The sequence below is a fragment of the Bubalus kerabau genome, chromosome 13 (genome assembly GCF_029407905.1).
Source record: "Bubalus kerabau isolate K-KA32 ecotype Philippines breed swamp buffalo chromosome 13, PCC_UOA_SB_1v2, whole genome shotgun sequence".
Classification (NCBI taxonomy): Eukaryota; Metazoa; Chordata; class Mammalia; order Artiodactyla; family Bovidae; genus Bubalus; species Bubalus kerabau.
The window spans coordinates 32,077,033-32,092,301 of NC_073636.1; positions in this window are offsets into that span (position 1 = coordinate 32,077,033).

Consider the following 15,269-nt stretch of genomic DNA (forward strand, 5'->3'; position numbering starts at 1 on the left):
CAACTGTGATGGAAACATAAGTGCGGAGTTGTTTCTTAAAATACATATTTTTGGCTTTATTTCATTAGAGTTATATTTGATGATCAACAGCTTTTGGATTTCTTCACTGACCCATCTCCATTTCACATTTTTAAAGGATATAAAAAGAATGCATGTGAAATAATAATAATATAATAAATAATAGCAGCAATGGCTACATGTAGTGAATCCTTATGTTCTTACCACTGTGCTTATCACTTTACATAGATCATTTAATCTTTGACATGAACTGCAGTGATATTTTTTAATCCGTCCCCTAAGGCAAATTAAGTAGAAGCAAAAAAACAAATGGGATCTAATTAAATGCAAAAGCTTTTGCATGGCAAAGGAAACCATCAACAAAACAAAAAGACAACCTCTGGAATGGGAGAAAATATTTGCAAATGACAAAGTGCCAATATTAAAAATATTAAATAATTCATACAACTCAGTATAAAAGAAACAAATAAATCAAACAAAAAATGAGCAGAAGACCTGAACAGATATTTTTCCAAAGAAACCATACAGATGGTCAACAGGCGCATAAGAAGATGCTCCATGTTGCTAGAGAAAAGCAAATCAAAACCACAATGAGATATCACCTCATACCTCTCAGAAGGGCTATCATCAAAAAGACCACAAATAACAAATGTTGGCAAGGACATGGAGAAAAGGGAAGCTTGGTACACTGCCGGTGGGAATGTGAATTGGTGCAGCCACCATGGAAAGCAGTGTGGAGAAGGCTCCTAAAAAACCTGAGAACAGAACTACCATATGATCCAGCAATTCCACTCTTGGATAGATATCAAGAAAAAATAAAACCACTAATCTTCAAAAAGATACATGTCCTTCAATGCTCACAGCAACACTGTTTATAATATTCAAGATACAGAAGCAACTCAAATGTCCATCAGTAGATGAATGATTAAGGAACATGTGCTATATATACAATGGAGTACCACTCAGCCATAAAAAAGAATGAAATTTTGCCATTTTCAGCAACATGGATGGACCTAGAGAATATTATGCCTAGTGAAATAAGTCAGACAGAGAAACACAAGTTTCATACAGTATCACTTATATGTGAAATCTAAAAAATAAAACGAATGTATATAGTAAAACAGAAACAGACCCAAAGATACAGAAAACAAACTTGTGGTTATCACTGCGGAGAGGGAAGAGGAAATGGGCAAGATAGATTAAGCAATATAAACTACTATGTATAAAATAGATATGAAACAAGGAGGTATCCTGCAGCACAGGGAAATATAGCCTCTATCTTATGATAATTTGGGAGTAAAATTTGTAAAAATACTGAATCACTATGCTATACACCTGAAACTAATATTGTAAACCAATTAAAATTCAATATTTTAAAAAAGGAAAAACCTTCCCCACGGCCCTGTAGGTAGTACTATTAATACCAGCTGGAAACTCCAGGGGGCGCCACCCACAATTGGTCCATGTAAAGAATGTCTCTAGGAGCAGCCATGTACAGCCTCCAAAGCCATGTGTGGTGGTCCTGATTATTTATTATTCTCACATTCAGAGATGACGAAACCGGGGTCATAAAGGGAGAGGAGAAAAAATAATTTAAGAAAGTGAAACCCATATCAGAGCCTCTCTTTCACGGGTGGGATTAAAATCAATTCATTTTGAAAAGAATGAACACTTGTGCTACTAATAAGTATTAAAGCATATAAGTATAAATTTAAGGTTGGCAAGAGTCCATAACCTCTGGTTATTCCTGGACGTGTGCCTTTACGTGGATTTTAAACCTTCATCTACCAATCAGCAGCCAGGCATAGTTAGAGTGCCTCTTCTGTGTTTCTAGAGCTCTCTGGGCATTTCACTGCATTATACTGTAATTCTTTAACAAGTTAGTCCTCCTCCTAGAATTTGAATTTTTTTCCATTTTTTGGCCACGTCATGTGGCATAGGGGATCTTAGTTCTCTGAGGATCTTAGTTCCACCACCAAAGATAGAACCCATGCCCTCTGCAGTGGAAGCACAGCATCTTAACCACCAGACCACCAGGGAAGTCCCAAGAATCTAAATTTTTAAAGAACAAGCTGTCCCATATTTGCATCCCTATAAGCAGCCCATGATAGATGTTTTACTAGCTTTTGGCAAATTAATGAAGGGGCCTTAGATCTCACATAAAACAATGCTACATTTAAAAATTAGCTCTTATAGCAACTACATTTGAGAACTAAAACCTCAATACATTTCAGAAAGGAAATGGAGGAAAATGGTATTTGACCATCAAAGACAGCTTTGTAAAAGAATGTCCTTATCGTGAAGTCCCAGGAGTTGAACTGTGTATGGTTACTTGGCAAAAAAAAAAGCAGTATCACAAACCTCATCCTAAGACAAATTTAACAGTAAAAAACAATATGTTCTCTTACTGTAGTTTGAAGTCTTCTTTCCTCGAGTTTGGACCAATTTTAGCTCTTAGATTATTTAATGTCGAAGAAAAAATATTTATTTACAGTTTAGAGGCAATTACTTCCAAGAGTTTTTAAGGCATCTTGAGGAAATATTAATAATTAGCTGTATCTAAAATCATTTCAAGATTACCTTGCTTCTAAAATCTCCTTTTTTGGTTTGTTTGTTTATTCTTGTCTTGGATAAAATACTCTTCCCTCATTTGCTGATTTTGGGGGGGATAAAGTAAAGAACTTCAGAGGAAGGGCAGAAAACCCCTAAAAGTACACATCCTTGAGATCTTTTCTGAGACCTGGCAATTGCTAGTTAGGGGGATGGAGTCATGCTCGTAAATTCAGTGGGTCTGATATGGAATGGAAACACTGGAAACTCAAAGATAAGGACAGCTTTAAGCTTTGAGATCTTATATATATGAAAAATAAAATATCACTTTCTTCTCAGGAATCTACCTTATATGAAGTGTCTGAGGTTAGACTGATGTTTAGTATCAGAAATTCCATTGATGCAGCAACATGGACAGACCTAGAGATATCATACTAAGTGAAATAAGTCAGAAAGACAATGACAAATACCATACGATATCTCTTGTATGTGGAATCTAAAATATGACACAAATAAATTTATCTATGAAACAGAAACAGACTCACAGACATAGAGAACAGACTTGTGGTTGCCAAGAAGGGGTTGCAGAGGAAGGATTGGGAGGCTGGGGTTAGCAGATGTAGGCTATTATATAGAGCCTTGTTGGTTGGATAACCAACAAGGTCCTGCTGTATGGCACAGGGAACTATATTCAATATCCTGTGATAAACCATAATGGAAAAGAATATAAAAAAGAATGTATAGATATGTATAATTGAACCACTTTTCTGTATAGCAGAAATCAACATAGTATTGTAAATCAACTATACTTTATTAAAATATTTAAAGAAAAAATGCCAGTTTACACTGCTCACTATTAAATAAAAAGTGCTTTACAACTCTGTGTATCTCAGAGATTGACAAATCATACCTCTAAGTGTTTGATACCATACAGACACATGTACCCTGTATCTACTGAGGAACCTGAATTAAAAGTTCAATTTGTCACTTATGATGAATTATGTGCAGAGTTGGATTGTTCTGGGGCCTTGTCTTGCAATAGTGGCAATGTTGAGAGATCACAAAATAGTAGTAAACATGTGGCTTGACTCAGGATATTTTATGAAGTCATCTAGGTCACAATGCACTGGTTCTGACATATGTTACAGAGAGGAAGGAAAACATCCTAGAATACATGCCTTAGGAGATTTCAGAGTTCCCTGCTCAAGGAAATATTTAAAGCGGGCTCACCATTCTGGAAGGGGAGTGAAGATTGGGGAACCATAAAATCTTCCAGTCTTTGTCATAACCCTTAGAAAGCCAGAGACAAAATGAACCACCTTCACATTTTCTGAAGGCTTACAGGGGTCAGAGACATTTGAAGACTCAAGGATTCTGCTTGGATTCACAGCAGTAACTTTACTGAATAAAACTGTGGAAGAAGAAACCTGTGGACTCCCATCTCTTATCCTCATTTGCATCCAGAGGCCATGCTGCTGCTAAGTCGCTTCAGTCGTGTCCGACTCTGTGTGACCCCATAGACGGCAGCCCACCAGGCTCCCTGTCCCTGGGATTCTCCAGGCGAGAACACTGGAGTGGGTTGCCATTTCCTTCTCCAATGTATGAAAGTGAAAAGTGAAAGTGAAGTCGCTCAGTCGTGTCCGACTCTTAGCGACCCCATGGACTGCAGCCTACCAGGCTCCTCTGTCCATGGGATTTTCCAGGCAAGAGTACTGGAGTGGGGTGCCATTGCCTTCTTCTCCAGAGGCCATATAAGCTGTTAAAAAGCCAACTCAAAGTGAATTCTAATAATAATAATTATTTATTATTAGAATGGTCTTTAGACTGCATTTACTGAAAAGTCACAATAGCACTTGCTGTTTGACTATAAATATGCCAAAGGACAGCAAGAACTAGAGAACATTATTCTCAGAATCAAGATCCACACACGGACTCAATGATTATGTATGTAAATAATAGTCTTGTTCTTCATAAACTGGGGAGACAATCTAACATATTGGTTAAGAAGGAAATTTGTTTCCTGAAGTTCATTACTAATTAAATTATCCTTTTGTTTTTATAAAATACATGCTACCTTAGAGTAAAGGATCATGAGATCTTCACTTTACCCTTAAATCAATGGTTGGATTGCACATGAAGGATTACTATTTCTGTTCATTTTCTGTAAGCTGAAATAATTCAAAAGAAAAATTTTTTTAAAAGTCATTTCTCTTGTCTTTTGCTTATCAGCTGTATAATCCAGTTCAAGTTACTTGCTGTTTGGAAACCTCAATGTTCTCATCTGTAAAATGAGAATAATGCTGGTAACATCCTCAAAAAACTCAATGAAATAAACAATAACTCAAAAAAGTTAGTAATGACACAAATCTTAAAAGTTATTTACTGCTCATGCTTGATCACAAATTTTTGGTTTGGTCAATTAGAACTAGCTGAGGGCCCACCTACATGACATCCACTATGATAATAAAATATACTGATGCTATCCTTAATAAATAATTGTAAGTGCTTAATGGCATTCAACTTTTGTTAACTACAACCATTATAGAGTAGACTATTATTGAAGTGCTCTGTTTAATTATAAAACAACTACATATGCCCAAAGATACTTATTAAATGAGACTGAATGGATTGGAAATTTGTCAGACATTAAAATTTATCTTGAAACTGTGGAATTTTTAGCATGTGAAGTTCCCATGAACTTTACCCTCCAATGGGACCAGGTAGCACTGCTCTCTTGAATCCCAGACAAGCAGACCCAGTTCCAGTAGCATCACTGGAGTCTTCCTTTTCTCCCCTCCAAGTCCATTTTTAATGTGTATTTTTTTGTTACATACACTAAATTGTGCATGATATAATGTCCACTTAAAGTTTAATTTATTATTTTCAACTGTACATTTAAGTGGCACTAAGTATATTCATAATATTACATCACCCCCTATAATGTCTATTCCAGAATATTTGCATCCTTTTTGTCACTGGAACAATATTCCAGGGAGGTGGAAATATTACATCTCTAAGTTTTGAAACTCGAACTTTAAACTTTTGACTAAGTTATATGGTTTACAGCCCCACCCAATCCTGTTTATGAAATTCTAATTTCTAAAAACTTGGTACTATGTTACATTCAAACTGGACATCTCTGAGAATAAAGGGGGATAAACTAGAACTACTTGGGTAAACTAGCACATATTATTATTAATGAATAAACGTTCAATGAACTATTGCTTCAGTTCATTGCCTTAGGTACCAAGTGGAAGGAAGCTTTCTCTTCAGAAATGTTTATTAGTAGACTCTATTACCAGAACCACTATGGTGCTGCTGATACATAGGAAATTTCATGATTCTTAGAAGAGCAACTTGGGTAAATAATTAATGGACAAATATTGTTCTGGGGAGCCATCAGGTTCAGGTTCTTCAGACAAAGTTGTTAAAGTATCATTCTAATTACCCCAAAATCAGGAAGCACAGAAAATCTAAGGTAAAAAGTCTTAATAGCTATTTATAAGACTTCACACACATGAGCAAACATTTCACTTCACATACTGGATGAAAATTAATCAAGTCACTGTCTTACAAGTAAAACAAATAAAGAGTACAGGAGCCTACATATTACATTTTCAGTAACAGAGAAGAGGGATCTGTGTTCAAAAGGAAAATGGAAAAGGCATCATTCAAGTAAGACTTGCTCCTGAAGTGAAAGCATCTAATCGCTAATAACTGATCATATGAAAAAATTTTAAATGTCACACAAGTCTCTTTCCTCTTTGATCAGCAGGATGGTATACTAAAAATCTCCAGAGCTTGAGAGAAAGAATGTGAAATTTGGAGTCAAACTATCTGGGCCAGAACTCTAGTTCAGCCACTTAGTAGATGGAAGATTGCTTGCAGTAAATATGGTTAGATGTCCATCCAAAATCTTTTCTTCCTTCTTCCCAACAAAACTCTGAATTTTCTCAGACACACCGCCTGTCTCCCTTAAAAACCATGCTTCCCAGGCATAGGACTTCTTAAAAAGCTTAACTTCAAATTCCCTTTATTCCCTCTGCCAATGATTGGCTCAGGAATGTACATGCGACCAATCTGAACAAATGAGAAACAAGGAAAGTTTTGCTGGGGCTTTGGGTAAAGCTCTTCCTCTATCTTTTGGGACAGTGTCAAGAAGTGACTCTCAACAGAGAAGGACAAATACCATATGAAATCCCTTATATGAGAAATCTAAAAAGAAATGATAAAAATTGAACATATTTACAAAAGAGAAACAAGCTCACAGACTTAGAGAACGAATTTATGGTGACCAAGGGGAAAGTTGGGGGAAGGGATAGTTAAAGAGTTTGGGATTGACATGTATACACTGCTTTATTTAAAATCGATAACCAATAAAGACCTACTGTATAGTATATGGAACTCTGCTCTACGTTATGCGGCAGCCTGGATGGGAGGGGACTTTGGGGGAGAATGGATACATGTATATGTATGGCTGAGTCCCTTTGCTGCAACACCTGAAACTATTACAACATTGTTAATCAGCTATATGCCAATATAAAATAAAAAGAAGTGACTCCTCTTCTCTGGGTATGTACAGATGTACAGATGCACATATAATGCAGCCTGCTGTGCTGCTTTGTTCAACAGCCAGTCTTAAGATGAAGTCAACACACAGAAGTGAGCTAGACTAAAGCTCTCTCAGGGAAATGAAGCCAGAACCAAAGTTCTTAGGTTGCCCTATCTTTAGACTTCTATATCTGTGGCCAAGAATTTGACTGAATTTAAGCCAGTTCGGTGAGGTTTTTGATATTTACAGCTGAAAGCTCTCTGATCTTCCTGAGTCATTTTCTAACCTGTGGAAATCAGACTGACAGCTCCATTGCAACCTTGCAAGAATTCTCAACACAAGTTTTATGTATGGTGTGTGATGCAACACAAGCTTTCAGTAAATAATATCAGGCTTGAGGTGCTGTTTGCCTGGAACACTGAGTACCTGCTGTTAACTTTGCTAATAATTAACTTTGGCAAATCTTTAACAGCTTTAATTTCTGATTGCTCGCATTTCCATATCATATAAAACTGGTGATACTAGTCTCCAATGAACACATTTTTATAGCTGAGCTAAGAATTCTAAATCTCCTTGAGGTCCCAAAAGACAAGGAATAGAATAATAATGCATTGGTACTATTGGATTTCACTGCACAGTTACATACACATACCTCAAAGCAAATAAAATAGAATCAGACTGATAATAGAAATTAATTTATTACATTAAATGCTCATTTCAAAAAGAACTCAGGGGAATTTAATATATTGAATATGTCCCAGTAAACTTTAAAATGAATATAGTAGAATATGTTAAAATTTACAGTGTAAGCCTGAGCCATAATTCCTTAATTTAGAAAAGTAAAAATTTAGAATTTATCAAGAAGAATAACACAATTAAGAAAGACCCAAAGGAGTGAAGGTAAAATTCTAAAATTTAAAAATTTTAGATACTTTCATTTTTCCAAACAAAACAATATCAACCATAATAAACTAAAGAGAGCATTAAAATATTAATTAAATATACAAGCTTAGGTTATACAGCCTAAACTTGAAAACTGACTCTGACATCTATATACTATGTAACTTTGGGCATGTTTCTTAGCCTCTGTTAGCCTGTTTTCTCATATATAAAGTGGAGATAATATAATGTACCTCACAGATTGGGTTTAAATAAGATCACATAAGCCAAATTCTTATATAGGTGCCAAGTGTGTAATAACCACTGAATTAAATATTTTAATTATATTCTCATAATAAAATTAGTTCCATGGGATCTCATTGGCTTGGTAGTCTATTATAGAACCTCGGGTTTAAAAGAATAGGCTCGCATCAAAAAGAATGAAGTAATGCCTTTGCAGCAACATGGATGCATCTAGAGACTGTCATTCTGAGTGAAGTAAGTCAGACAGAGAAGCAGAAACACCATATGACATCCCTTATATGTGGAATCTAAAAATACAAAGGAACTTATTTGCAAAAGGAGAAGGCAATAGCACCCCACTCCAGTACTCTTGCCTGGAGAATCCCATGGATGGAGAAGTCAGGTGGGCTGCAGTCCATGGGGTCGCTAAGAGTTGGACTCGACTGAGCGACTTCCCTTTCACTCTTCACTTTCCTGCATTGGAAAAAGAAATGGCAACCCACTCCAGTGTTCTTGCCTGGAGAATCCCAGGGAGGGCGGAGCCTGGTGGGCTGCCGTCTATGGGGTCGCACAGAGTCGGACACGACTGAGCGACTTAGCAGCAGCAGCAGCAACAGACTCACAGACTTAGAGAATGAACTTATAGGTGTCGGGGGAAGGATGGGGGTAAAGGAAAGGATAGTTAGGGAGTTTGGGATTGACATGTACACATTATTATATTTAAGATGGATAACCAATAAGGACCTGCTATATCGCACAGGGAACTCTGCTCAGTGTTATGTGGCATCCTGGATGGGAGGGGAGTTTGGGGGAGAATGGATACATATATGTGTATGGGTGAGTCCCTTTGATGTCACTATCACAACATTGTTAATTGGCTATATTCAAATACAAAATAAAAAGTTTAAAAAAATTTAAAAATGGGCTCAAATTTCAGATGGGCAAAGGGAAAGCCTCAAAAATATTCCCAGCAACTCCAAGAAAGGACAGGTGGCAAACACTATAAACATATTATTGACCAGATTCATATTTATGTATCAATTTGTCTTTTGTTATCCAAACATTATTGACTGGAGTGTTTCAATATTCACACACACACACACACACACACATATATATATATATACACATATATATATATACACATATATATATATGTATATATATACACATATATATATGTATATATATAACAAATTACTGTCCAAGGCATTAGTTTCTGCAAAAATCCCCTGGTCAATTATATGTAAAAATAAAATCATACAGGAATTTCTCCTTCTGGATAAGACAGAGTAACAGGTACTGGATTTAACTTCCTGTCTGAAACAACTAAAATATAGACAAAATGAATGAAACAATGGTTTTCAGACACTGGACGTTAAGCAACTCCAGATGGTGATCCTAGAGAGAAGGGGATGCAAATCAGGCAAGTCCTACAATTCCCCTAACTTACTGCCAAATGCTTTCTAGGCCACAGCAGAGGGAGGGGAAAACTCAAGCAGAGTCCAGTGGATTCTCTTGAGTAGATAGATGTTATAGCTTCAGGGGCCTGGGGATGCCAAGGTAGATACAGAGTGGAGAAGGCTTCACAGAGAGAAATCTCTACAGTGTTCTCTGGTCTACAGCTGAGGAGTGACAAGCACATTTAAGGGAGGAAATTACCTGAATCTGGGGAGAGAATCCCCAGAAAAGAGAAGGAAAAAGTCCTGAAACTTAAAAGACCAGAAATAATTCACATTCCCACCAAATAGAAAGGAAAATCTTGTAATTCATGAGACGCTGAGTAGAGTCTATGATAAGTGTGGCTATGATTCCAACTAATGAAGACTAAAAGTAAGTCTCTAGAAGGAACACACTTTTAATAGGTAATTTAATCTCTTCCCAGAAAAAGATCTTAAGACAATTATAAGATACCAAAATATTTAACACACACCAAAGCAAAATATACAGTGTCCTGCATTCAATAAAAAACATCAAATATTTGAAGAAGCAGGAAAATACAACTCAGTAGAAACAGATTCAAGAATTACAAAGATTAGTAAAAAAAAAAAAAGAATAACAAAAGATTAGTAGAAAAAGACAGTGAAAGGGTTATAAGTATATCCCACATGTTTCAGAAGTTATAAAAATAAACACACAAGCACACTAAATATAGACATGACATGAAATACTAAATATTTTCATGTTTAAAATGAAAAATATACTAAATAAGATTAATACCAGGTTAGAAACAGTAAAATAAAAGGAGTGAATTTGAAGATGGAATAGAAACTATCCAAAGAAAAACAGACCCTCCTCCCCAAAAATAAAGTGGTAAGACAAAAAATATTCGAAAATAATTGAGTACCTGCCCAAACTTTCCAAATTTCATGAAAGCTGTTAAGTCCACAGATGCAAGATACTCAAGGAAACTCAAGGACAAAAAAGAAAATTATACCAAATCACACACTAATAAAACTGCATAAAACTAGTGATAGAAAGAAAAAATTAAAATAAACCAGATGGAAAAATGAAACATCATGTACATGGGAACAAAGGTAAGAATGATAACAAACTTCTCATTGGGAACAATGCAAGCCACAAGGGAGAGGAGTACTATCTTTAAAATACTAAAAGAACATATACTGTCAATTCAGTTAAAAAAAAAAAAAGATTTTAAACAATGGGGAAATATACATGTCTTCAAAAACTGTATAAAAACTGAAGGAATTTATCACCAGCAGTCCAGTCCTATAAGAAATATTAAAGGAAATCCTTCAGAGAAATAATATTCATTGAAAATGCAGATTTACACAAAATATAGAGTACTGAAAATGATAAGTATGTGGGTAAATACTAAATATTTTCTTAAAAAAACTTTTAAAGGTAACTGACAGTTTAAAACAAACAAAAAATACAATATAGCACAGTGCAGTTTATAACATATGTAGAAGTAAAATGTGTGAGGTTAAATCTAAATGATATAGACACATGAATTAAAGGCAGATGTTCAGTTTAAATAAAAAACATAAGAACCAAAATTTGCTGTCTATAAGAAAACAACTTGAAGTATAAAGAAACAAATAAGTTCAAGGTAAAATGATATGCTAAGAGATATGCTAATTATATAACTAAAAATAGCTGGAGTGGCTATAATAATATCATAGTGGATCTCAGAGAATATAATATTACTTGGGATAAAGAGGATAATTTAAGAATGATAATAAGGTTATTTATCAAGAGAACATAACAACCCTAAACATTTAAGCACCTATAATAGAGGTACAAAATACACAAAGAAAGAATGGATAAAACTGCAAGAAGAAACAGTTAAGTCCACAGTTACAGTCAAGGATTTAACACTCTTCTCTCACTAACTGGCAAAACTAGTACACAAAAAATAAAGAAAGATATGAAAGATGTAAACAATAATATCAACTGAGCTGATCTAATTGACATTAGTAAAATACTCCACCCAGCAACATCACAATATACATTCTTTTCAAGTGCACAGAGAAAAAGTTACCAAGAAAGACCATTTTCTGGTCCATAAAAGTCATAATAAAGTTAAATGGATTTACAATGTATATTCATTGACCATACTGAAATTAATCTAAAATAATCTACAGTAGTATATCTGGAACAGTTCAGAAATATTGGAAACTGAATAACATATTTCTAAGTAACCTTCAGTACAAAGAAGAAGTGAAAAGTCAGTCAGAAATTATTTCAGAATTCCATGAAGAACAAAACATGTCATATCAAAATTTGTGGAAAGCAGCTCAAGTTTTTGGAGGAAAATCTATAACACTGAACTCCCACATTAAAAACAAAAATAGGTCTCATATTAATTACCTTAAGCTACTATAAAAATTAAGGTAATTAAGTTTTTATAGTTGAAATCCAGTGACCCTTACACATTATGAACACAAATAATTAACTCAAAGTGACTCAAGATTTAAATACAAGGGTCAAAGTATAAACCTTCTAGAAGACAACAGGAAAAAATCTTAGTGACCACGGGTTTGTCAAAGAACTCTTAAATTTGAAACAAGAAGCACAAACTGTAAAATTAAATTATCACTAAATTAAACTTTAGTGATATTATAAACTTTTGCTATTTAAAAGGCACTATTAAGAAAAGGTAAACCACAAACTGAAAGAAACTAGTTACAAAACATATCTGACAAAAGCTTTGTATCAAGAATTTTCTTAGAACTTCATAATAACACAATTCAATCAAAAAATGGTCAAAATATTCGAATAGTCACTTGACCAAAGAAGATACATAGAAAGCAAATAAACACCTGAAAAGATAATTATAAAGAAAATTCAAATTAAAATAATGAGAAACAATTATATGCCCAACAGAATGTTTAAAATTTAAAGACTGAACATATACAATTTTATCAAAGATATAAGGTAACCACAACTGGTATAGACTGCTGATAGAAACATGAAATGTTACAACTTTGGAGGACAGTTTGGTATTTTTAAAAAGTATTAGACATGCACTGACCACAGACTCAGCTCTTCCAACCCTAGATACTGGCCCAAAGAAATGAAACTATGTGTCCACACAAAGACTTGTGCATGAATGTCCAGGAAAGCAGTATTTGTAACAGCCAAAAACTGGAGACAACTAAAACATGTATCAATGGGTGTGAATGCATAAACAAATTGTTGTACATCCATATTATAGATTTCTATTCAATAAATAGGGGAATAAACTATTTACACACAAACAACACGAGTGAATCTTAATATTATTATGCTAAGTAAAAGAAGCATAAGAAAACATTTTGGGATAATAGATATGTATAATATCTTGACTATGAAGATGGCTTCCTGATGAACATATGTCTTTAAAGTCAAACATGGAAGTTTGAATGTTAGCCCTACTCTTACAATGTAACCTTACATAAGCTACTTACCTGTTTGAGTCTCATCTTCTATATTTGTATGTTATGTGAGAATAAGAATATATGTATCAAAGGCTTGTCTTATTAAATGTGATACCACATATAAGTAACCAGCACAGTACTTGTTAGTCGACTCTGTGACTCCTTGGGCTGTAGTCCACCAGGCTCCACTGTCCATGGAATTCTTCAGGCCGGAATACTGGAGTGGGTAGCCATTCCCTTCTCCAGGGGATCTTCCCAACCCAGGGATCAAACCTGGGCAGCATAGTACTTGGCACCATATAAATGTTCACTTCCATATGTGTATATATATATATTTTTTCCTATTCATCTGTACCATGTCTCCCCTTCTGTGGTGGCTCAGATGGTAAAGAATCTGCCTGCAATGCAGGAGACCCAGGTTCAAACCCTGGGTTGGGAAAAACCCCTGGAGAAAGAAATGGCAACCCACTCCAGTATTCTTGAGTGGAGAATTCCATGGACAGAGGAGCCTAGTGGTAGGCTACAGTCCATGGGGTTGCAAAAAATCAGACAGGACTAAGCAACTTTCACTTTCACTTTCACTTTCCCCTTCTGTAAAACATACCTCCTTAGCATTACTATTTTTCTACCACAGGATGTCTGTCCTCTCCCTCTTGGAACAAAAGAGAAAATATGCTATTTTAGAACTTTTACTCTTTTTAAATTAATATGTTATTCATTCTGTGTTACTTTAATTTTGCCTTGGATTGTGAGCTGTTAATCAGGCTCTTCATTTATGGCCTACTTGGTAGCTGCTGTCCCTGCAAGGTCCTTTCCTTGTATTTTTTATTCATTTTATCCCTTTATTTCCCATTTTATCCCTAAATCCAGTCCCATTTCCCCCCTCCTAATTAGGCACTCTTCTAGCATTTAATATATGTCTTTGAATATGCATGTACATATATGCTCCTTCTGCTAAGTCACTTTAGTCGTGTCCGACTCTGTGTGACCCCATACACGGCAGCCCACCAGGCTCCTCCGTCCATGGAATTTTCCAGGCAAGAGTACTGGAGTGGGGTGCCATTGCCTTCTCCAATGCATGAAAGCGAAAAGTGAAAGTGAAGTCACTCAGTCGTGTCCGACTCTTGGCGACCCCATGGACTGCAGCCTACCAGGCTCCTCCGTCCATGGAATTTTCCAGGCAAGAGTACTGGAGTGGGGTGCCATTGCCTTCTCCATGTACATATATATGTATGTGTATATGTAATATATATATGTGCATGTGCTCTAATACATATTTTAATGGCATTGTGCTATAACTTTTATTTTCCCCTTTATGCTGTATTGTAAGGATTTATCCTAGTTCTATACACATCAGTAAGTTGCTTTTAATTGACAGCATTGTATTCTATACTATGTATTTATCAAAATTAACTCATGTACTCCCTTAGAGAAGGATACCTGGGAGATCAACTTCCTGCTACTGCAAACAATATTGAAATAAGTATCTTTAAAAAAATATCTGTTATGTTTCTGATACTGTTTTTTAAAGTATTTATTTGGCTGCACTGGGTCTTAGTTGTGGCACATGGGATCTCGTTCCCTGACCAGGGATTGAACCCAGGTCCCCTGCATTGGCAGGGCAGAGTCTCAGCCACTGGATCGCCAGGGAAGTGCCTGAAATAAATACCTTAACACTTGTCTCCTTGTGGACCTACAAAGGAAGTTCTCTGAGTCACAGATGTGAAAGGTGGGACTGCTGGGCCACAGGACAAATAAATAATTTTACTACATCAGTACTTTGAGACTGCTTTCCAAACTGGTTGAATTAATGATCTTACAAATTCTTAGCAATATAATAAGTAGACCTCATTTTTATTTTTATTTCTCAGATATTAGTAAGTTTGAGCATCACTTTCCATTATTAGCTGCTCAGCTTTTCTCTTTGTAGAGCACATTCTTATTCTTTATTCATTTTTATATTGAGCTTCTCATCTTTTATTTGTTGATTTGTAGTTCCTAGAATGTTTCTATATTAATATCATTAATTTTACACATTGCTAAAAGCTATGCTGGTCTGTCACTGCCTATTAGCTTTGTTTAAGGTGTTGTTCACTGACTAGAAATTCTTCATTTTAACACAGCCATAGTCATCATTTCTTAAC